The sequence below is a fragment of the Triticum dicoccoides genome, chromosome 3A (assembly GCF_002162155.2).
Source record: "Triticum dicoccoides isolate Atlit2015 ecotype Zavitan chromosome 3A, WEW_v2.0, whole genome shotgun sequence".
Lineage (NCBI taxonomy): Eukaryota > Viridiplantae > Streptophyta > Magnoliopsida > Poales > Poaceae > Triticum > Triticum dicoccoides.
In genome coordinates this window covers 619454481-619476781 of record NC_041384.1, presented here as the reverse complement: position 1 = coordinate 619476781, position 22301 = coordinate 619454481, and positions in this window count along the sequence as shown.

Below are 22301 nucleotides of genomic sequence, written 5' to 3'. Positions count from 1 at the left end.
CTCCTAGTTCAAGACAAGATTTGTTTGTTCACATCTCTGCAAAACTCGATCAAGATTGCTTAAACAATCATCAAAATACTTTGCATAAACAGAAAAGTCATCCATGAAAACCTCAACAATCTTTTCACAAAAGTCAGAGAATATAGCCATCATACATCTTTGAAAGGTAGCAGGTGCATTACATAAACCAAAAGGCATACATCTATAAGCATAGGTTCCAAATGGACAAGTAAAAGTGGTCTTTTCTTAATCAGGTTGAGAAACAGGTATTTGTCAAAAGCCAGAATATCCATCAAGGAAGCAAAAATGTGTGTGCTTAGATAATCTTTCAAGCATTTGGTCAATAAAAGGCAAAGGGTAATGATCTTTTCTAGTACTTTATTTAATTTCCTGAAATCAATTACCACTCTATAGCCTGTAACAATTCTTTGTGGAATAAGTTATTCTTATCATTAGCAACAATAATAATACCTCCTTTCTTAGGGACACAATGAACATGACTTACCCATCTACTATTAGCTATAGGGTAGATTATACCTGCTTCTAGAAGTTTCAATATTTCCGTTCTAACAACCTCTTTCATTTTTGGATTCAACTGACATTGGTGATCAACAACTGGTTTAGCATCAGGTTCCATATTAATTTTGTGCTGACATAGAGTGGGACTAATGCCCATTAAATCATCAAGGGTATATCCAATAGCAGCCCGGTGCTTCCTTAGAAATTTCAATAATCTTTCTTCTTCATGTTCTGAAAGGTTAGCACTAATAATAACAGGATATACCTTCTTGTCATCAAGATAAGCATATTTCAAAGTGTCTGGAAATTGTTTTAGTTCAAACACAGGATCACCCTTAGGTGGGGGAGGACCTCCAAGAGTTTCAATATGCAAATTGTGTTTAAGCAGAGAGCGTTCTTCAAAGAAAATATTATCTATTTCATTTCTTTCATGCATATGTAAATCATTATCATGGTCTAGCAAGTATTGCTCTAAAGGATCAGTGGGTGGCACAGCAATAGAAGCAATACCAATGAATTCATCCTTACTAGGAAATTCTTTTTCATGATAATTTCTACTAAAGTTGGAAAAATTAAACTCATGAGACTCATCAGCAAAGCTAACTTCCACAGTTTGTTTCTGGCAATCTATCCTAGCATTAACTGTGTTCAAGAAAGGTCTACCAAAGATAATGGGACAGAAGTCATCAGGTGGAGTACCAAGAACAAGAAAATCGATAGGATATTTTGATTTCCCACACAAGACTTCAACATCTCTGACAATACCAACTGGTGATATAGTGTCTCTATTTGCATGTTTAATAGTAACATCTATGTCTTCTATCTCAACATGTGCTATTTCCTCCCTAATTTCTTGATATAACTTGTGAGGAATAGCACTCGCATTAGCACCCATATCACATAATCCATAACAACAGTGATCTCATATTTTAACTGAAATGACAGGCATGCCAACGACACGTCTATGTTTATCTTTTCCATCAGGTTTAGCAATTCTAGCAGCTTCTTCACAGAAGTAGATAACATGTCCATCCACATCTTCTTCCAAGAGATCTTTAACTATAGCAATATTAGGTTCAACTCTAATTTGTTCATCTGGTTTAGGTGTTTTAATAGAGCTTTTGTTAACCACAGTTGAAACTTTAGCATGTTCCTTTATCCTAACAGGAAAAGCAGGTTTCTCAAAATAAGCAGTAGGAACAACTGGATCAATATTATAAAGTATAGTTTCTTCTTTAACTAATACCGGTTCTTTAATTTCTTCTTTAATAGGTGGTTGATATCTAATCCACTTCTCTTCAGGGAGTTCAACATGAGTAGCAAAAGATTCACAAAAGGAGGCTACTATCTCAGAGTCAAGTCCATATTTAGTGCTAAACTTTAAAAAAAGCATCGGTATCCATAAAAGATTTAACACAATCATACTTAAGCTTTATACCTGACTCTTTACCTTCGTCGAGTTCCCAATCTTCAGAGTTGCGTATAATTCTTTCCAAAAGATCCCATCAAAATTCAATAGTCTTCTTCATAAAAGAACCAGCACAAGAAGTATCCAGCATGGTTTGATCATTGCGAGAAAGCCGAGCATAAAAATTCTGAATAATAATTTTTCTTGAGAACTCATGATTGGGGCATCAATATAACATTCACTTAAGCCTCCCCCAAGCTAGAGCTATACTTTCTCCTTCACAAGGCCAAAAATTATAGATATAATTCCGATCACGATGAACTAGATGCATATGATATTTTTTTTGGTGAAACTCCAATTTCTAACGATTCCAATTCCATGATCCAATATCATCACATAGCCTATACCATGCCAATGTTTTCCCCTTCAAAGATAAAGGAAAAACCTTTTTCATAACTTCATCCCTGGGTAAACCTGCAAGCTTAAACAATCCACAAATTTGTTCCACATGTATCAAGTGCATATCAGGATGTTCCGTTCCATCTCCCGAGGGAATTTCATATTCAATATTTTTGTGAGGGTAATGGGCCACGGGTAGGCCAACCCGAGTCCCATGACCTTTCAAGACATCGGGGCAGGCTGCGCCCCTCAAGACCCCAGGGCGAAGAGCCGTCTCCTGAGGAGTCGATGACAGGGCGGCCGACTGCCCGCTCGCGGCCGAGTTCCAGGGACGACTTTCAGAGAAGCCGGCTTTGGGGAGTCGGCCGGCGACTCCAACAAACCATGACCTCATCGAAGGGGACGTGGCAGGGGCGTGGCTATAGTAAAGCCCACTCCCCGCCCCTTACCAAGGGGAGGCATGGCCACAGCATGCCGTACCCGGGAAGATCTCCGTGCGGCGTGGCACTGTTGCCCGGCCGACCCTGACATCAGCACCACAGTACCAAGTCCTGCTCCCACGACGGCTTGTCTGTATGGCCTGGAGGCAGCAGGGCCCACCAGTCAGCGAGACCTCGGGAGACGGCGGGAGAACTGTTGGGGAACGTAGCATAAATTCAAAATTTTCTTACGTGTCACCAAGATCTATCTATGGAGTCATCTAGCAACGAGGGAGGAGTGGATCTACATACCCTTGTAGATCGCGCGCGGAAGCATTCAAGAGAACGGGGTTGATGGAGTCGTACTCGTCGTGATCCAAATTACCGATGATCCTAGCGCCGAACGAACGGCACCTCCGCGTTCAACACACGTACAGAGCAGCAACGTCTCCTCCTTCTTGATCCAGCAAGGGGGGAGGAGAGGTTGATGGAGATCCAGCAGCACGACGGCGTGGTGGTGGAAGTAGCGGGATTCCAACAGGGCTTCGCCAAGCGCTGCGGGAGGAGGGAGATGTGTCATGGGAGGGAGAGGGAGGCGCCAGGGCTTAGGTTATGCTGCCCTCCCTCCCCCCCACTATATATAGGGCCAAGGGAGAGGGGGGAGGTGCAGCCTTGGACCTTCCTCCAAGGAAGGGTGCGGCCAAGGGAGGAGTCCCTCCTCCCCAAGGCACCTAGGAGGTGCCTTCCCCCTTTAGGACTCTTCCTTTCCCTCATCTCTTGGCGCATGGGCCTCTTGGGGCTGGTTCCCTTGGCCCATACAGGCCAAGGCGCACACCCCTACAGCCCATGTGCCCCCCCGGGTAGTTGGCCCCACCCGGTGGACCCCCGGGACCCTTCCGGTGGTCCCGGTACAATACCGGTGACCCCGAAACTTGTCCCGATGGCCGAAATAGCACTTCCTATATATAAATCTTTACCTCCAGACCATTCCGGAACTCCTCGTGACGTCCGGGATCTCATCCGGGACTCCAAACAACTTTCGGGTTACCGCATACTAATATCTCTATAACCCTAGCATCACCGAACCTTAAGTGTGTAGACCCTACGGGTTCGGGACACATGCAGACATGACCGAGATGACTCTCTGGTTAATAACCAACAGCGGGATCTGGATACCCATGTTGGCTCCCACATGTTCCATGATGATCTCATCGGATGAACCACGATGTCAAGGACTTAATCAATCCCGTATACAATTCCCTTTGTCTAGCGGTACGATACTTGCCCGAGATTCGATCGTCGGTATCCCGATACCTTGTTCAATCTCGTTACCGGCAAGTCTCTTTACTCGTTTCATAACACATCATCCCATGATCAACTCCTTGATCACATTGTGCACATTATGATGATGTCCTACCGAGTGGGCCCAGAGATACCTCTCCGTTTACACGGAGTGACAAATCCCAGTCTCGATTCATGCCAACCCAACAGACACTTTTGGAGATACCTGTAGTGTACCTTTATAGCCACCCAGTTACGTTGTGACGTTTGGCACACCCAAAGTATTCCTACGGTATCCGGGAGTTGCACAATCTCATGGTCTAAGGAAATGATACTTGACATTAGAAAAGCTTTAGCATATGAACTACATGATCTTATGCTAGGCTTAGGATTGGGTCTTGTCCATCACATCATTCTCCCAATGATGTGATCCCGTTATCAACGACATCTAGTGTCCATGGCCAGGAAACTGTAACCATCTATTGATCAACGAGCTAGTCAACTAGAGGCTTACTAGGGACATGGTGTTGTCTATGTATCCACACATGTATCTGAGTTTCCTATCAATACAATTCGAGCATGGATAATAAACGATTATCATGAACAAGGAAATATAATAATAACTAATTTATTATTACCTCTAGGGCATATTTCCAACAGTCTCCCACTTGCACTAGAGTCAATAATCCAGTTCACATCGATATGTGATTAACACTCAAGGTCACATCCCCATGTGACTAACACCCAAAGAGTTTACTAGAGTCAATAATCTAGTTCACATTACCATGTGATTAACACTCGATGAGTTCTGGGTTTGAACATGTTATGCTTCTGAGAGATGTTATAGTCAACAGGTCTGAATCTTTCAGATCGTATGTACTTCACAAATCTCTATGTCATCTTGTAGATGCATCTACTACGCTATATTTGGAGCCATTTCAAATAAATGTTCTACTTGGAGCTATTCTAAATTGTTGCTCCATTATACGTATCCGGTATCTCTACTCAGAGCTATCCGGATAGGTGTTAAGCTTGCATCGACGTAACTCTTTACGTCGAACTCTTTATCACCTCCATAACCGAGAAACATATCCTTATTCCTCTAAGGATAATTTAGACCGCTATCTGGTGATCTACTCCTAGATTACCTTTTGTACCCTCTTGCCAGATATGTGGCAAGGCACACATCAGGTGCGGTACTCAGCATGGCATACCGTATAGAGCCTATGACAAAAGCATAGGGGACGACCTTCGTCCTTCCTATTTCTTCTGCCGTGGTCGAGCTTTAAGTCTTAACTTCATACCTTACAATTCAGGCAAGAACTCCTTCTTTGACTGGTCCATCTTGAACACCTTCAAGATCATGTCAAGGTATGTGCTCATTTGAAAGTACCATTAAGAATTTTGATCTATCCTTATAGATCTTGATGCTCAATGTTCAAGTAGCTTAATCCAGGCTTTCCATTGAAAAATACTTTCCAAATAACCCTATATGCTTTCCAGAAATTCTACGTCATTTCTGATCAACAATATGTCAAAATATATTTATCAGAAATTCTATAGTGCTCCCACTCACTTCTTTGGAAATACAAGTTTCTCATAAACTTTGTATACACCCAAAACTTTGATCATCTTATCAAAGCATACATTCCAACTCTGAGATGCTTACTCCAGTCCTTAGAAGGATTGCTGGAGCTTTGCATACTTTTAGTATCTTTCAGGATTGACAAAACCTTCCGGTTTGTATCACATACAACCTTTCCTCAAAAAAACATCGAGGAAACAATGTTTTGACATCCTATCTGCAAGATTTCATAAATAATGCAGTAATCGCTAATATAATTCCAACAGACTCTTAGCATCGCTACGAGTGAGAAAGTCTCATCGTAGTCAACTCCCTGAACTTGTCGGAAAACATCTTAACGACAAGTCGAGCTTTCTTAATGGTGATACTTACCATCATTGTCCGTCTTCCTTTTAAAATCCATATGTACCTAACAGCCTTACGACCATCAAGTAGTTCTTCCAAAGTCTACACTTTATTTTCATATATGGATCCTCTTTCGGATTATATGGCCTCAAGCCATTTTGGAATCCAGGCCCACCACCGCTTCTCCATAGCTCGTAGGTTCATTGTTGTCTAGCAACATGACTTCCAAGACAGGATTACATACCACTCTGAAGTAGTACGCATCCTTGTCATCCTACGAGGTTTGGGAGTGACTTGATCCGAAGTCTCATGATCAATATCATAAGCTTCCACTTCAATTGGTGTAGGTGCCACAGGAACAACTCTTTGTGCCCTGCTATACACTAGTTGAAGTGACGGTTCAATAACCTCATCAAGTCTCCACCATCCTCCCACTCAATTCCTTCGAGAGAAACTTTTCCTCGAGAAAGGACCCGATTCTAGAAATAATCCCTTATTGCTTTCGGATCTGAGACAGGAGGTATACCCAACTGTTTTGGGTGTCCTATGAAGATGCATTTATCCGCTTTGGGTTCGAGCTTATCAGCCTGAAACTTTTCACATAAGCGTCACAGCCCCAAACTTCTAAGAAATGACAGCTTAGGTTTCTCTAAACCATGGTGTCATCTCATCGGAATTACGTGGTGCCCTATTTAAAGTGAATGTGGTTGTCTTTAATGCCTAACCCATAAACTATCGTGGTAATTCGATAAGAGACATCATGGTATGCATCATATCCAATAGGGTGCAGTTATGATGTTCGGACACACCATCACACTATGGTGTTCCAAGCTGTATTAGTTGTGAAACAATTTCCACAATGTCTTAGTTCTGTGCCAAACTCGTAATTCAGATATTCATCTCTATGATCATATCATAGATCTTTTATCCTCTTGTTACGTCGATCTTTCAACTTCACCCTGAAATTACTTGAACCTTTCAATAATTCAGACTCGTGGTTCATCAAGTAAATGTACTCAACATCTACTCAAATCATCTGTGAAGTAAGAACATAATGATATCCACTACACGCCTCAGCACTCATTGGACCGCACACATCAAAATGTATTACTTCCAACAAGTTGCTTTCTAGTTCCATTTTACTGAAAACGAGGCTTTCAGTCATCTTGCCCATGTGGTATGATTTGCATGTCTCAAGTGATTCAAAATCAAGTGAGTCAAAACGGTCCATTTGCATGGAGTTTCTTCATGCATATACACCAATAGACATGGTTCGCATGTCTCAAACTTTTCAAAAATGAGTGAGTCCAAAGATCCATCAACATGGAGCCTCTTCATGCGTTTTATACCGATATGACTTAAGTGGCAGTGCCACAAGTAGGTGGTACTATCATTACTATCTTATATCTTTTGGCATGAACATGTGTATCACTATGATCGAGATTCAATGAACCATTTATTTTAGGTGCAAGACCATTGAAGGTATTATTCAAATAAACAGAGTAACCATTATTCTCCTTAAATGAATAACCATATTGCGATAGACATAATCCAATCATGTCTATGCTCAACGCAAACACCAATCTCGATGGTAGAGGGAGCGTGCGATGCTTGATCATATCAACATTGGAAACACTTCCAACACATATCGTCAGCTCACCTTTAGCTAGTCTCCGTTTATTACGTAGCTTTTATTTCGAGTTACTAACACTTAGCAACCAAACCGGTATCTAATACCCTGGTGCTACTAGGAGTACTAGTAAAGTACACATTAACACAATGTATATCCAATATACTTCTATCGACCTTGCCAGCCTTCTCATCTACCAAGTATCTAGGGTAATTCTGCTCTAGTGGTTGTTCCCCTTATTACAGAAGCACTTAGTCTCGGGTTTGGGTTCAACCTTGGGTTTCTTCACTAGAGCAGCAGCTGATTTGCCATTTCATGAAGTATCCCTTCTTGCCCTTGCCCTTCTTGAAACTAGTGGTTTCACCAACCATCAACAATTGATGCTCCTTCTTGATTTCTACTTTTGTGGTGTCAAACATCGCGAATATCTCAAGGATCATCATATATGTCCCTGATATATTATAGTTCATCACGAAGCTCTAGCAGCTTGGTGGTAATGACTTCGGAGAAACATCACTATCTCATCTGGAAGATCAACTCCCACTCGATTCAAATGATTGTTGTACTCAAACAATCTGAGCACAAGCTCAACAATTGAGCTTTTCTCCCTTAGTTTGCAGGCTAAGAAAATCGTCGGAGGTCTTATACCTCTTGACGTGGGCACGAGCCTGAAATCCCAATTTCAGCCCTCGAAACATCTCATATGTTTCGCGACGTTTCAAAACGTCTTTGGTGCCTCAACTCTAAGCCATTTAACTGAACTATCACGTAGTTATCAAATTGTGTATGTCAGATGTTCGCAACATCCATAGACAACGTTCGAGGTTCAGCACACTGAGCGGTGCATTAAGGACATAAGCCTTCTATGAAGCAATGAGGACAAACCTTAGTTTACGGACCTAGTCCGCATAATTACTACTATCAACTTTCAACTAAATTTTCTCTAGGAACATATCTAAACAGTAGAACTAAAGCGCGAGCTATGACATAATTTGCGAAGACCTTTTGACTATGTTCAGGATAATTAAGTTCATCTTGTGAACTCCCACTCAGATAGACATCCCTCTAGTCATCTAAGTGATTACATGATCCGAGTCAACTAGGCCGTGTCCGATCATCACGTGAGACGGACTAGTCATCATCGGTGAACATCTTCATGTTGATCGTATCTACCATACGACTCATGCTCGACCTTTCGGTCTCTTGTGTTCCGAGGCCATGTCTGTACATGCTAGGCTCGTCAAGTCAACCTAAGTGTTTCACATGTGTTCTGAGGCCATGTCTGTACATGCTAGGCTCGTCAACACCCGTTGTATTCGAACGTAAGAATCTATCACACCCGATCATCACGTGGTGCTTCGAAACAACGAACTTTCGCAACGGTGCACAGTTAGGGGGAACACTTTCTTGAAATTTTAATGAGGGATCATCTTATTTACTACCTTCATTCTAAGCAAACAAGATGCATAAACATGATAAACATCACATGCAATCAAATAGTGACATGATATGGCCATTATCACTTTGCTCCTCTTGATCTCCATCTTCGGGGCTCCATGATCATCATCGTCACCGGCATGACACCATGATCTCCATCATCATGATCTCCATCATCGTGTCTCCATGAAGTTGCCTCGCCAACTATTACTTCTACTACTACAGCTAACGGTTAGCGATAAAGTAAAGTAATTACATGACGTTTATGTTGACACACAGGTCATAAATAAATTAAGACAACTCCTATGGCTCCTGCCGGTTGTCATACTCATCGACATGCAAGTCGTGATTCCTATTACAAGAACATGATCATCTCATACATCACATATATCATTCATCACATCCTTTTGGCCATATTACATCACATAGCATACCCTGCAAAAACAAGTTAGACGTCCTCTAATTGTTGTTTGCATGTTTTACGTGGCTGCTATGGGTTTCTAGCAAGAACGTTTCTTACCTACGCAAAAACCACAACATGATATGCCAATTGCTATTTACCCTTCATAAGGACCCTTTTCATCGAATCCGATCCGACTAAAGTGGGAGAGACAGACACCCGCTAGCCACCTTATGCAACTAGTGCATGTCAGTCGGTGGAACCAGTCTCACGTAAGAGTACGTGTAAGGTCGGTCCGAGCCGCTTCATCCCACAATGCCGCCGAATCAAGATTGGACTAGTAACGGTAAGCATATTGAACAAAATCAACACCCACAACTACTTTGTGTTCTACTCGTGCATAGAAACTACGCATAGACCTAGCTCATGATGCCACTGTTGGGGAACGTAGCACAAATTCAAAATTTTCCTATGTGTCACCAAGATCTATCTATGGAGTCATCTAGCAACGAGGGAGGAGTGGATCTACATACCCTTGTAGATCGTGCACGGAAGCGTTCAAGAGACGGGGTTGATGGAGTCGTACTCGTCGTGATCCAAATCACCGATGATCCTAGCGCCGAACGAACGGCACCTCCGCGTTCAACACACGTACGGAGCAGCGACGTCTCCTCCTTCTTGATCCAGCAAGGGGGGAGGAGAGGTTGATGGAGATCCAGCAGCACGACGGCGTGGTGGTGGAAGTAGCGGGATTCCAACAGGGCTTCGCCAAGCGCTGCGGGAAGAGGGAGATGTGTCATGGGAGGGAGAGGGAGGCGCCAGGGCTTAGGTTATGCTGCCCTCCCTTCCCCCCACTATATATAGGGCCAAGGGAGAGGGGGGAGGCGCAGCCTTGGCCCTTCCTCCAAGGAAGGGTGCGGCCAAGGGAGGAGTCCCTCCTCCCCAAGGCACCTAGGAGGTGCCTTCTCCCTTTAGGACTCTTCCTTTCCCTCATCTCTTGGTGCATGGGCCTCTTGGGGCTGGTGCCCTTGGCCCATACAGGCCAAGGCGCACACCCCTACAGCCCATGTGCCCCCCCGGGGTAGTTGGCCCCACCCGGTGGACCCCCGGGACCCTTCCGGTGGTCCCGGTACAATACCGGTGACCCCGAAACTTGTCCCGATGGCCGAAATAGCACTTCCTATATATAAATCTTTACCTCTGGACCATTCCGGAACTCCTCTAGACGTCCGGGATCTCATCCGGGACTCCGAACAACTTTCGGGTTACCGCATACTAATATCTCTATAACCCTAGCGTCACCGAACCTTAAGTGTGTAGACCCTACGGGTTCGGGAGACATGCAGACATGACCGAGATGACTCTCCGGTTAATAACCAACAGCGGGATCTAGATACCCATGTTGGCTCCCACATGTTCCACGATGATCTCATCAGATGAACCACGATGTCAAGGACTTAATCAATCCCGTATACAATTCCCTTTGTCTAGCGGTACGATACTTGCCCGAGATTCGATCGTCGGTATCCCGATACCTTGTTCAATCTCGTTACCAGCAAGTCTCTTTACTCGTTTCATAACACATCATCCCGTGATCAACTCCTTGATCACATTGTGCACATTATGATGATGTCCTACCGAGTGGGCCCAGAGATACCTCTTCGTTTACAGGGAGTGACAAATCCCAGTCTCGATTCGTGCCAACCCAACAGACACTTTCGGAGATACCTGTAGTGTACCTTTATAGCCACCCAGTTAGGTTGTGACGTTTGGCACACCCAAAGTATTCCTACGGTATCCGGGAGTTGCACAATCTCATGGTCTAAGGAAATGATACTTGACATTAGAAAAGCTTTAGCATACGAACTACATGATCTTATGCTAGGCTTAGGTTTGGGTCTTGTCCATCACATCATTCTCCCAATGATGTGATCCCGTTATCAACGACATCCAATGTCCATGGCCAGGAAACCGTAACCATCTATTGATCAACGAGCTAGTCAACTAGAGGCTTACTAGGGACATGGTGTTGTCTATGTATCCACACATGTATCTGAGTTTCCTATCAATACAATTCGAGCATGGATAATAAATGATTATCATGAACAAGGAAATATAATAATAACTAATTTATTATTGCCTCTAGGGCATATTTCCAACAAGAACCGCCAGTCGGACCCGTCGGGAGTCGGCCCGGGGGAGTCGGCCAAGCCCTCCCCCAGGGCCCATGCGCCATTAATCAAGATAAGATGGGGAGTGGCCACAGTGATCGCCTACCAGGCGGCGGGGCTGTTGCCATGACCCCATGACCAAGCCTGCGTCATCAGAAGCATGGCTACAGTAATCAGTGGCCGGCAAGACCCGCCCGCGGCGGACGCGGCCTGTCAGCTCCGTACCAGACCAGTCGGCGGGGCCCACCAGTCGGCGGGCCCCAGCAGTCGGTGGAGAAGTCGGAGGTCAGAGGCACTGACGGCGGGGCCCGCGCCCAGTCGAGTTACCATTGTACCCCTGGGGGGGTAGGCCTATATAAACCCCCCAGGGCACCCATGCAAGGGGTTGGATCCCAGTAGTTCTAGACCATACCAGATAGGAGGAGAGAGCTAGCTTTGCCCTCTTCTACCACCAGAAACAGCTGAAGGAGCAACCGTGTAAACACTTGGCCTTAGTGATCATGCGGAGACCCCGCAGAGTAGCAGTAGGGGTATTATCTCCCCGGAGAGCCCCGAAGCTGGGTAAGATTCGCCGGCGTGCATGTCTACGCCTCATCCCGTTTCCAGGCACCGGTGATGATCTACTCGCCCCCACCATGGTAAGCCATCCGTTGGCATATGTCGCACCAAACTCCCGACATTTGGTGCCCACCGTGGGGCCTGGTGCACCGCCGTCTGGAGATCTGTTCTGGACGGGAACCCTTTTCCTCCCTGGCGAGCGCAGCTAGCCAGGCACGCCAGGCGAAGTCTGCATCGACGCGCTGCGCGGCGTTGAGATCGCCTGCGCAGCCAGCTCCTTGGCCGAACTTGTCGGCGAGGTCCGCCTCTCCGACGAACCTGCGTTCGACGCAGGCGCGGGCGGCCCCGAAAACCTCCTCGCGGGCCTCCTCGATCAACTCCATGTTTCCGGCGAGCCTGTCGTAGACTTGGAGTCCATAGGCTCCACCGACCCGATGCTGGTCGACTCCGACACTGCATCGATCGACGCGTTCCCCACCAACATGGTGGTCTACGACGAACCTCTCCCCCACGTAGAGAGCAACGGAAGCACTGTCACTAAGGTGCTAGTCATCAGTCATGACGAGTTCCCTGGCGGAGGAGCGCCCGACCCATTCGGCGCAGCACTGCAAGACCTGACTGCGTCCATTCCGGAAGATGCTAAGGCGAAGACGTTAGAAGCGCGCCGCCTTCAGCTCGTTGAAGGCGCGAAGAAGCTGGCCAGCATCAGACGCTTGTCAGAAGCTTACCAGCGGGAGATGGATCGCGCTGTTGGCGGCTCACCGGCCCCGGCAGGGCCCAACCGCCTTGGCGCGGTCCAGCAGCACGGCTTAGCCATCGCCAGCCTGTTTGGGGCTAGCCGCCCCGTGTACTCTACACCGGCAGAGAACATTCAAGCCGCCCAGGCAGCGGCGGATGAGCTGGACAATTTCGAGGGCGAAGAACGCCACCTCATGATGGAGCGAGTCCAGCGGCTCCTCGATGCGGCCGCCGCGCAGAACGAGGCCGGCTGCCGCATGGAGGCGCCGCAACGGCCAAACGACGACCCGCACCGAGATCAAGGCGCGACGACTTTGACACCGACTGGCAGCGCCCGAGGAAGAAAGGACAAGGAGCCGGCTGTCAGCCACAGTCGGACTCGGATTACCATAGAGCACGACCGAGATGGCCGCCCGAGAGCAGTGGAATGACGGGACGACTGTCCGCCTCCCCCTCCCCGCAAGGAGAGGCGAGTCTCCCCGCTGCTTGTTGACCATCCGACTCTTGGTGACCTCCTTGGCCGCCGAGAGGGAGTTGGAGAGAATGACGCCCGCCACCGGATCGACCGACTTCACCGGTCCCTGGCGCTAGAAGAAGAAGACGAGCTGGGTCCGCCTTGTTTCGGGCCCCGCATTCGAGACGAGCCCTTTCCCAGAGGGTTCACGCTCCCAAGAGACACGCCCAAGTATACCGGCTCCGTGAAGCCGGAAGACTGGCTAGTCGACTACTCCACGGCTGTCAGCATAGCAAACGGCAACAAGCGTGTCGCCGTAAAGTACGTTCCGCTCATGCTCCAGGGCACGGCCCGGACATGGCTGAACAGCCTAAAGCCCCACAGCATCAACAGCTGGGTCGACTTCACTGAAGTGTTTGTCCACAACTTCACCAGCACGTACAAGCGTCCTCCCAAGCCTCGTCAGCTCTCCTTGTGCGTGCAAGGTCCTGACGAGTCGACTCGCGACTACCTCACGCGTTGGGCTGAGCTCCGGAACTCCTGCGAGGCGTGCACGAGGTGCAGGCCATCGAGTACTTCACAGCCGGGTGCCGACAAGGCACCCTCCTCAAGCACAAGCTCCTCTGTGACGAGCCAGAAACCCTCGACGAGCTGCTGATCATAGAGGACAAGTACGCCACGGCCGACTCCTCCATGAAGGCGGAAATTCAAATTAGCACGACTGGCAAAGTAGCTCCTCAGGCTCCGAGAACTTCGGCGGCTGACGCTGGCCGGCGACAACAGTAGGGCGACAACAAGTGCAAGGCCCCGCAGCCGGCTTCCGGCAGCTGGCAGGTCGCGACCGTTGAAGCCTAGCAGCCAGAAGAGCAGCCTCCGCCCAAGCGATAGAAAGGCGGCAACCCGAACTGGTTGCCGGCCTTCTCCTATGAGCAGACCTTGGATGGACCTTGCAAGTTCCATAGCGGCGCGAAGCCGTCGAATCATACCACCCAGAAGTGCCATTGGCTCACCAGGATCGCCAAGGGAGACGTCCTCCTGCCACCCCCGCCTGCTGGGCAGCCGCCTCCACCTCTGCCCTAGTAGCCGGGAGTCAGGCCAGTCGGCGCAGTACAAGACGAATACCCTGAAGAGCATGGAGCCTATGTGGTGTTCACCAGTGTGGCTGATGATCGACGCAGCAGGCAGCTGCAGCGACAAGAGGTGAACGCAGTAGCCTTAGAGGCGCCAGAGCTCATGCACTGGTCTGAGAAGCCCATCAGCTGGAGCAGGGCTGACCACCCAGCAGTGATGCCGAGTCCGGGCTCCTACGCCTTGGTCCTGGACGCCACCTTTGCCACGGACAAACGGGCCGCGCGTTTCTTGCGAGTTATGATAGACGGCGGCAGCAGCATCAATATCCTGTACAAGGACACCATGGAGAAGTTAGGAATCAAGCCAAGACAGCTTCAGAACAGCCGGACTGTGTTCCACGGCATTGTTCCTGGGCTTTCCTGCTCACCAATCGGCAAGATCCTGATTGACGTCCTCTTTGGGGACAAAGATCACTTCCGAAGAGAGTCTGTTTGGTTTGAGGTGGTGGACTTTGAGAGCCCATACCATGCGCTACTTGGCCGACCCACCTTGGCCAAGTTCATGGAGGTCCCCCACTATGCCTACCTCAAGATGAAGATGCCCAGTTCCAGGGGAATTCTGACTGTGGACGGCGACTACCGGAAGTCATCCGCTTGCGCGGCCGAGAGCAACCAGCTGGCCGAGTCCCTGGTGATCGCAGCCGAGAAGCGACTCCTTAAACGAGTTGTGGCGATGGCCGGCAAGCAGCCGGAGATATCGCCCGACCCGAAGGAGTCGGAAGCCGAAGGTTCGTTCAAGCCGGCCAAAGAGACAAAGAAGATACCCTTGGATCCGGAGCACCCAGAGAGGTACGCCGTCATAGGTACAAACCTCGACAGCAAATAGGAAGGCAAGCTCGTCGATTTCCTCCCTGAGAATCAAGACATCTTCGCATGGTCTCCCGAAGACATGCCAGGTGTACCGACGGATTTCGCCGAGCACAAGTTACATGTCCGATCTGATGCAAAGCCGGTCAGGCAGCCCCTGCACCTCTTATCAGAAGAAAAGAGAAGAGTTGTCGGAGAAGAGATAGCCCGACTCCTAGCAGCCGACTTCATTATGGAAGTTTTCTTCCCGGAGTGGCTGGCAAATCCGGTCCTGGTGCTAAAGAAGAACAAGCAATGGCGAATGTGTATTGACTACACGAGCCTCAACAAGGCCTGCCCCAAGGACCCATTTGCTCTACCAAGAATTGACCAGGTGATAGACTCCACAGCCGGATGCGAGTTGTTGAGTTTCTTGGATGCATACTCAGGATATCACCAGATCAAGCTGAACCCGGCTGACAGATTGAAGACTGCCTTCATCATGCCGTTTGGAGCATTCTGCTACCTCACCATGACGTTCGGCTTAAGGAATGCCGGCGCCACCTTTCAGCGTTGCATGCAGAAGTGCCTCCTCAAGCAGCTCGGCAGGAACGCCCACGTTTACATGGACGACGTGGTGGTGAAGACGGAAAAGCGTGGAACACTACTGGAAGACCTCAAGGAGACCTTTGAGAACCTGCGCCAGTTCTAGATCAAGCTCAACCCCGAGAAGTGTGTCTTCGGAGTACCAGCCGGCCAGCTGCTGGGTTTCCTGGTCTCTGAACACGGCATAGAATGCAACCCAGTAAAAATCAAGGCCATCGAGAGAATGGAGGTACCAGCCGACTGCTGGATGTGCAGAAGTTCACCGGCTGCTTAGCATCCATCAGCCGATTCATCAGTTGGCTGGGCGAGAAAACTCTCCCCTTATACCAACTCATGAAGAAGACCACTTTTTTCGAGTGGAACGATAAGGCGGATGAAGCTTTTCACCAGTTGAAGAAGATGCTGACTACGCCACCCGTCCTGGCGGCTCCGACTCCCAAGGAACCTATGCTCCTGTACATCGCTGCCACCAGCCGAGTAGTCAGCACAGTCATGGTAGTGGAGCGCAAGGAGGAAGGCAAGGCGCTACCTGTCCAGAGACTAGTATATTACCTGAGCGAGGTACTGTCGACCTCCAAGAAGAACTACCCCCACTACCAGAAGATGTGCTATGGCGTACACTTTGCTGCCAAGAAATTGAAGCCTTACTTTCAAGAGCATCCAATCACAGTAGTCTGCACGGCCCCACTTGCGGAGATCATTGATAGCTGAGATGCTTCTGGTCGAGTGGCCAAGTGGGCCATAGAGCTGGCTCCGTACACCATCTACTAACAGCCCCGCACCGCTATCAAATCACAAGCACTGGCCGACTTCCTCGTCGACTGGGCCGAGACCCAGTACCTGCCTCCAGCGCCTGACTCCACCCATTGGCGGATGCACTTCGACGGCTCCAAGATGCGCACCAGCTTGGGAGCCGGCGTCGTCCTCACCTCTCCCAAAGGCGACAAGCTCAAGTATGCACTGCAAATCCATTTTGCCGCCTCCAACAATGTTGCCGAGTACGAGGCGCTCATTCACGGGCTCCGGCTTGCCAAAGAACTTGGCATCCGCCGGATCTTGTGTTATGGCGACTCGGACTTAGTGGTCCAGCAGTCATCTGGCGACTGGGACGCGAAAGACGCAAACATGGTGAGCTACCGTTTCCTCGTGCAGCAACTCAGCGGATATTTCGAAGGGTGCGAGTTCCTCCATGTGCCAAGAAACGACAACGACCAAGGAGACGCCTTGGCACGAATCGGCTCTACCCGCCAAGCGATACCATCTGGCGTCGCCCTTCAATGCCTCCTCAAGCCGTCTGTCAAGCCTTCACCAGAATCAGACTCCATTTTTGTGCCGGCTCCTCCCGAAGACGGCGGATCCGACTCCAGAGCTCCGGCAGGCAGAACGGGGACTTTGGTGAATGACTCCAAAGCCGCCACAGTCGAGCCCGGCCCGGGGACTGCGGTGGCAGACTCAAAGATTCCAGAACTCGGCCCAAGGACCACGCCAGTCGGCCTGGGGACTTCATCAACCCAGCAAGCGGTTGTTGACTCCAACCCGCCGCCTCCCAGCCCAGCCGCCCTCGTCCAAGTCACAGTTCTGGTAGTGGAAGAAATAGCAGCACCCTCATGTGCCCAGCCCATCCTCAAATTCCTGGTGAACAAAGAGCTACCAACTGATGAGACCTCAGCTCGGCAAGTACAACGCTGGGCGGCAGCCTATACCATAGTCAACAGAGAGCTAGTCAGGTGCAGTGTCACTGGTGTCTACCAGCGCTGAGTAGAGCCAGAGCAAGGCCAGGCGATTCTCAAAGACATCCATCAAGGCGAATGCGGCCACCATGCGGCTTCAAGAGCACTCATCGCCAAAGCCTTTCGGCACAGTTTCTTTTGGCCGACTACCTTGGAAGAGGCCAAGGAGTTGGTCCAAAAATGCAAAGGGTGCCAGAAGTTCAGCTCCAAGCCGCACCAGCCGGCTTCTGCGCTCAAGACCATCCCCATTGCCTGGCCTTTCGCAGTTTGGGGTCTAGACATGGTGGGACCATTCAAGACAGCACGCGGTGGTTTAACTCACCTACTTGTCGCAGTGGACAAGTTCACCAAGTGGGTGGAAGAGAAGCCAATTAAGAAATTGAACGGTCCGACTGTCGTGACCTTCATCACCGATATCACAATTCGGTACGGCATACCACACAGCATCATCATCGACAACGGCACAAATTTTGCCAAAGGCGCCTTGGCCTATTTCTGCGCAACACAAGCCATCCGACTGGACCTAGCGTCCGTCGCCCATCCACAGTCAAACGGCCAAGTGGAGCGAGCAAACGGCCTCATCCTGTCCGGCATCAAGCCTCGGTTGATCGAGCCTCTGGAGCACTCGGCTGGCTGCTGGCTCAACGAGTTGCCAGCCGTCCTCTGGAGTCTGCGCACGACTCCAAACAAGTCAACCGTCTTCACGCCCTTCTTCCTCGTCTACGGTGCCGAAGCCGTCATCCCAACGGACATAGAGTTTGACTCCCCATGAGTCACCATGTACACCAAGGAGGAAGCAGAAGACGCACGACAAGACGACGTCGATCTGCTGGAAGAGGGCCGGCTGTTGGCACTCAACCGGTCCAGCATCTACCGGTAGAGCCTACGCTGATACCACAACAGGAAGGTCAGGCCAAGATCTTTCCAAGAAGGCAACCTTGTGCTCCGGCTGATCCAGCGAACAGCCGGCCAACACAAGCTGTCGGCGCCTTGGGAAGGCCCTTTCATCATCAGCAAAGTACTGTGCAACGATTCCTACTACCTGATCGACGCTCAGAAGCCCCGAGCACGCAAGAGGGACGACTCCGGCAAGGAGACAGAGCAGCCATGGAATGCAAATCTCCTCCGAAGATTTTACATTTGATGCAGTATGTACCATGCTACCTTTTGTATTAAAGTAACAAGACTTCGGGCCCCCCGAGACGAGCTCGGGGACTGCCCTCTTTTGTCTGTATGATAAAAATTATGCCTACAAGTATGTTACTCTTTGTCATGCCGCTTGGCGCCGGGTTTGACAAGTCGGCCCGGGGACTTGCCGCCTTGCACTATGAAATGCTTCCTGCAGCCGGACAAGTAGTGTGTAACACCTAAACCGTCTTCTGTCAGAAGCCGCAGCTTGCAGAGCGACTGCACGGTGGGCAGAGGTAAGGTAGAATGGGTGTTCGCATGAAAAATGGCTAAGGACTCGGATAGTCGGATTGTCGTCTTCTATCCAACTTGCTCAAACAATCTTGAAATCGGCTAAGTACTTGCTTTCCCAAAGTAGCCTAGCACTTGATCCAGCAACAGTCCGCAGAGCGGCTGTCCGATTGGCAAGGCAGGCAACTAAGAGAAAGCGGCAAAGGAAAAAGCCAAAAGAATAATGAGCAAGAAAAGAGAGATATATATATTTACATAACATAGGCCCTTGGCCGAATTGTCGAGTAGAGGTTCAAAATACACCCCGCGGGTGGAATTGTGTGAATTAACAAGTTCTTCAAAGACTACTGAAGCAGATAAAATAATTAATACAACGGCAGCTTAGGAGGCAGCAGACGGATTCGGAAGGTCGGAGGAGGCGCCAGCGTCAGGCGTTGGGGCAGCCGACTGGCTAGTCTCGGCTTGATCACCTCCGACGGCAGTCGACTCGGTTGCACGCGGCTCGTTGCTGGAGGCGCGGTCGGGCTGAGGCTGGCCGTCTGCTCCGTCTTCTGGTGCCTCCGCCTCGTCCTCCTCCTCGACGCTGGAGCCAATCACCTCCGCCGAATCTTCGCCATAGTTTGGGTTCATCCCAAACCACTCTGGCGGTACCTCCTCGCCGTCTTCAGACCGCTTGGGGACGAAGATGCTGGTGTCGGTGTACTCGGCGATCATCGCAGCATGTTTGACGAGGGCGTCTTCCGCAGCCGCCAGCTCCGGCTGGGCCTCCGACCGAAGTGTGGCTAACCGGTCTAGATCCAGCCCCGAGTACCACGCCTTGACGAACTCCAAGGCCCGACGCGCTCTAGCCCGGGCCGAAGAGCCCTTCCAGGCCTCAAGACGACTAGCCACAACCTCCAGCCAGTTGGCCGTCAGGCTGGGGGTGCGCGGAGCCTGCATATCCGGCCAAAGGGCGGCAATCCCCTGGGCACCGACGCGCTGGAGCCGGTGCAACATCCGGTGAGCCGGCCGGAGGCGAGCCTCGATGCTCAGGATGTGCTCGTCAAGAGTTCGGGGGGCATCGGCGGCGATCTCTGCGCCCTCCGCCCTCCGACTCTCACGATCGGCCTCGATGGCTTGGATGGCGGCCTGCGACTGCCCAGGGAAGAAGTCTGCAAAGACACGAAGAAATGAAGAAGCTAGTCAAAAACCAGGAGTCGGCATGATCTAAGTCGGCAACTCGAAGAAAGAAAATAAAGAGACTCACCATCAACGATGTCTTCAATCTTGTGGAAGCCAGAGGACAGCATCGCCTCCTTGTCAGACCAGGAGGAGTGCTCGCTCGCGAACTCGGCCAAGAGGGAGGTTTCCGTCTCCTCCGCCTCCCTCTGCGACTTCACAAGCAGCTCCTTCTGCTCTGCCAACTGAGTGGCCAGCAGATCGCGCTCTGTGGCGAGCTTGCTGCACTCCTCCCCTTTAGCGCGCAGGGCGGAGTTGGCTTCACTCAGCTGCTATTGAAGAGCAGCGTTGGCTCCTGAAGGAAAGGAAGAAAGACAATAGTCATCAATAAAGTAGGTCGCCGGGGAGATCCGGCCTGACTGCTCAACAGTCGGCCCGAATCTCGGGGACTACAGCCCGCAGGTGCGCCAGCGCGCCCCCGCAGAGAAGAAAAAAAGGGGGACTTACTCCGGCTCTCCGCCAAGTCGGCGGTCCGCTTGCCCAGCTCTTCAACGTTACGGTCGAAGGCAGTGATGCGAAGGTTGTGGTAATCCTGCGACAAGCATTTCAGACAAAGTTAGTACCCAAAAGTTCATCAATTGGAGTTCCGGGCCGCCTGCTCAGCAGTCGGCCCGAAACTCGGGGACTACACCCAGTGGGTGCGCTGGCGCGCCCCCACGGAGAGGAGCAAGAAAACAAAGACCAAACGAAAAAAAGCATACCCGGACGGCTGCCCGCGACTCTAGGAACGCCTTGGTGCAACTCTGGAGAGCGTCGCCCTCAGCACGGAGCTTCGCTTGGATGTCCAGGAGTGCCAAGTTCAGCGGCCCTGTGCCGCCTCCTCGCACCCACCCAACAGGTGCGGCGCTCGTCGCTTCGGTGTCTGGGGCCGCCGAGCTGGCGGTGCCGGCTTCCAGGGGGCGGGGTGCCGAAGTCGCCTTCTCCAGACGACGGCGCGTTGGCGAGCCGACTTGGAGGAGTAGCCTCGCCACGGCCTCGTCTTCGGTCGACGGCACCGGAGGGTCCGCTGGCTGCTCACCTTGCGCGCCTTCAGACGGTGGCGGAGGCGGCGGCGGAATGTGCGCGTCCGGAGTAGAGGGGTCACCGCCTTCCCTCTCCTCGACGAGGTTCTCTCCACCGACTTCTCCAGTTGGCCCCGTGAACTTCGGAGGCGGTGGCGCAGAGTTCAGCGGGGTGACGAGGAAGGCCTACTGGCGGCGTGCGGCTTCCTCAGCTTGCTGCTTCGCCGCGGCGGCGGTTTCTGCCTCCGCTAGTTTTTTCTTAGCGGAGGCCTCCGCCCTGTAAGCCTCCGTCTTCTCCAGGAGGAGGGCCTCTTCTTCGTTGCGCCTCTCCTGCACATTCCGCTCCATCGCCTCCCGGAGGTCAGTAGCGGGGTCAATCCGCTGAGTGGTGGCAGACGTCTCCGCTGACCCCATGACGGAGGCGGCGGCGACCCGCTCAAGAGAGAGGGGAGCCCTGAAGAAAGAGGGGCAAGCAGAGACTCCAACAAATCATGAAGAAAGAATAAAACTTTGAAGACAGAATACTTACGTGGAGACCAACGGCGGCTTCTTCACTTCCTTACGGAAGAGGATGGCCTTCGCGGCTGCCTCGTCATGCCGGGTCGCCGCAGCCGAGCCCTTGGGTTTCTTCGGCCGACTGCCGAACAAGTCGACACGGCCCTGCGCTTCTTCCCGCCGCCTGGAGCGCCCGGCGCGGCAGAAGAGCCCGCGCCAGGCTAGCTGGCTCCTGGCCGATGGCGAGGGGCGACTTCTCCCTCAGCGCTCTCTTCAGGCCAGTCGGCGAAGGTAGCCGAAGGCCTGAAGTCGCCTGCTGCCCCTCCTCCTCTATCGGCGTCGTCTTCCAGAGCCGCCGCCCCCAGATCAGGGTCGTCGACGTCACTCTCTGCTCGGTCGGCGACGAACTCACGGGCCGGCCCCGAGGTGCCGGCTGGTGGGTGAAGAAGGGGATTCTAACCAAAGCCGACTGGTCGAAACAAAACTCGGCAAGAAGAAGACAATCTAAAGAAAGAAAAGAAAGGCGACTCACCACGGGCGGGGGGTTGGCGCGGGAGTACGGCTCCTTGCCA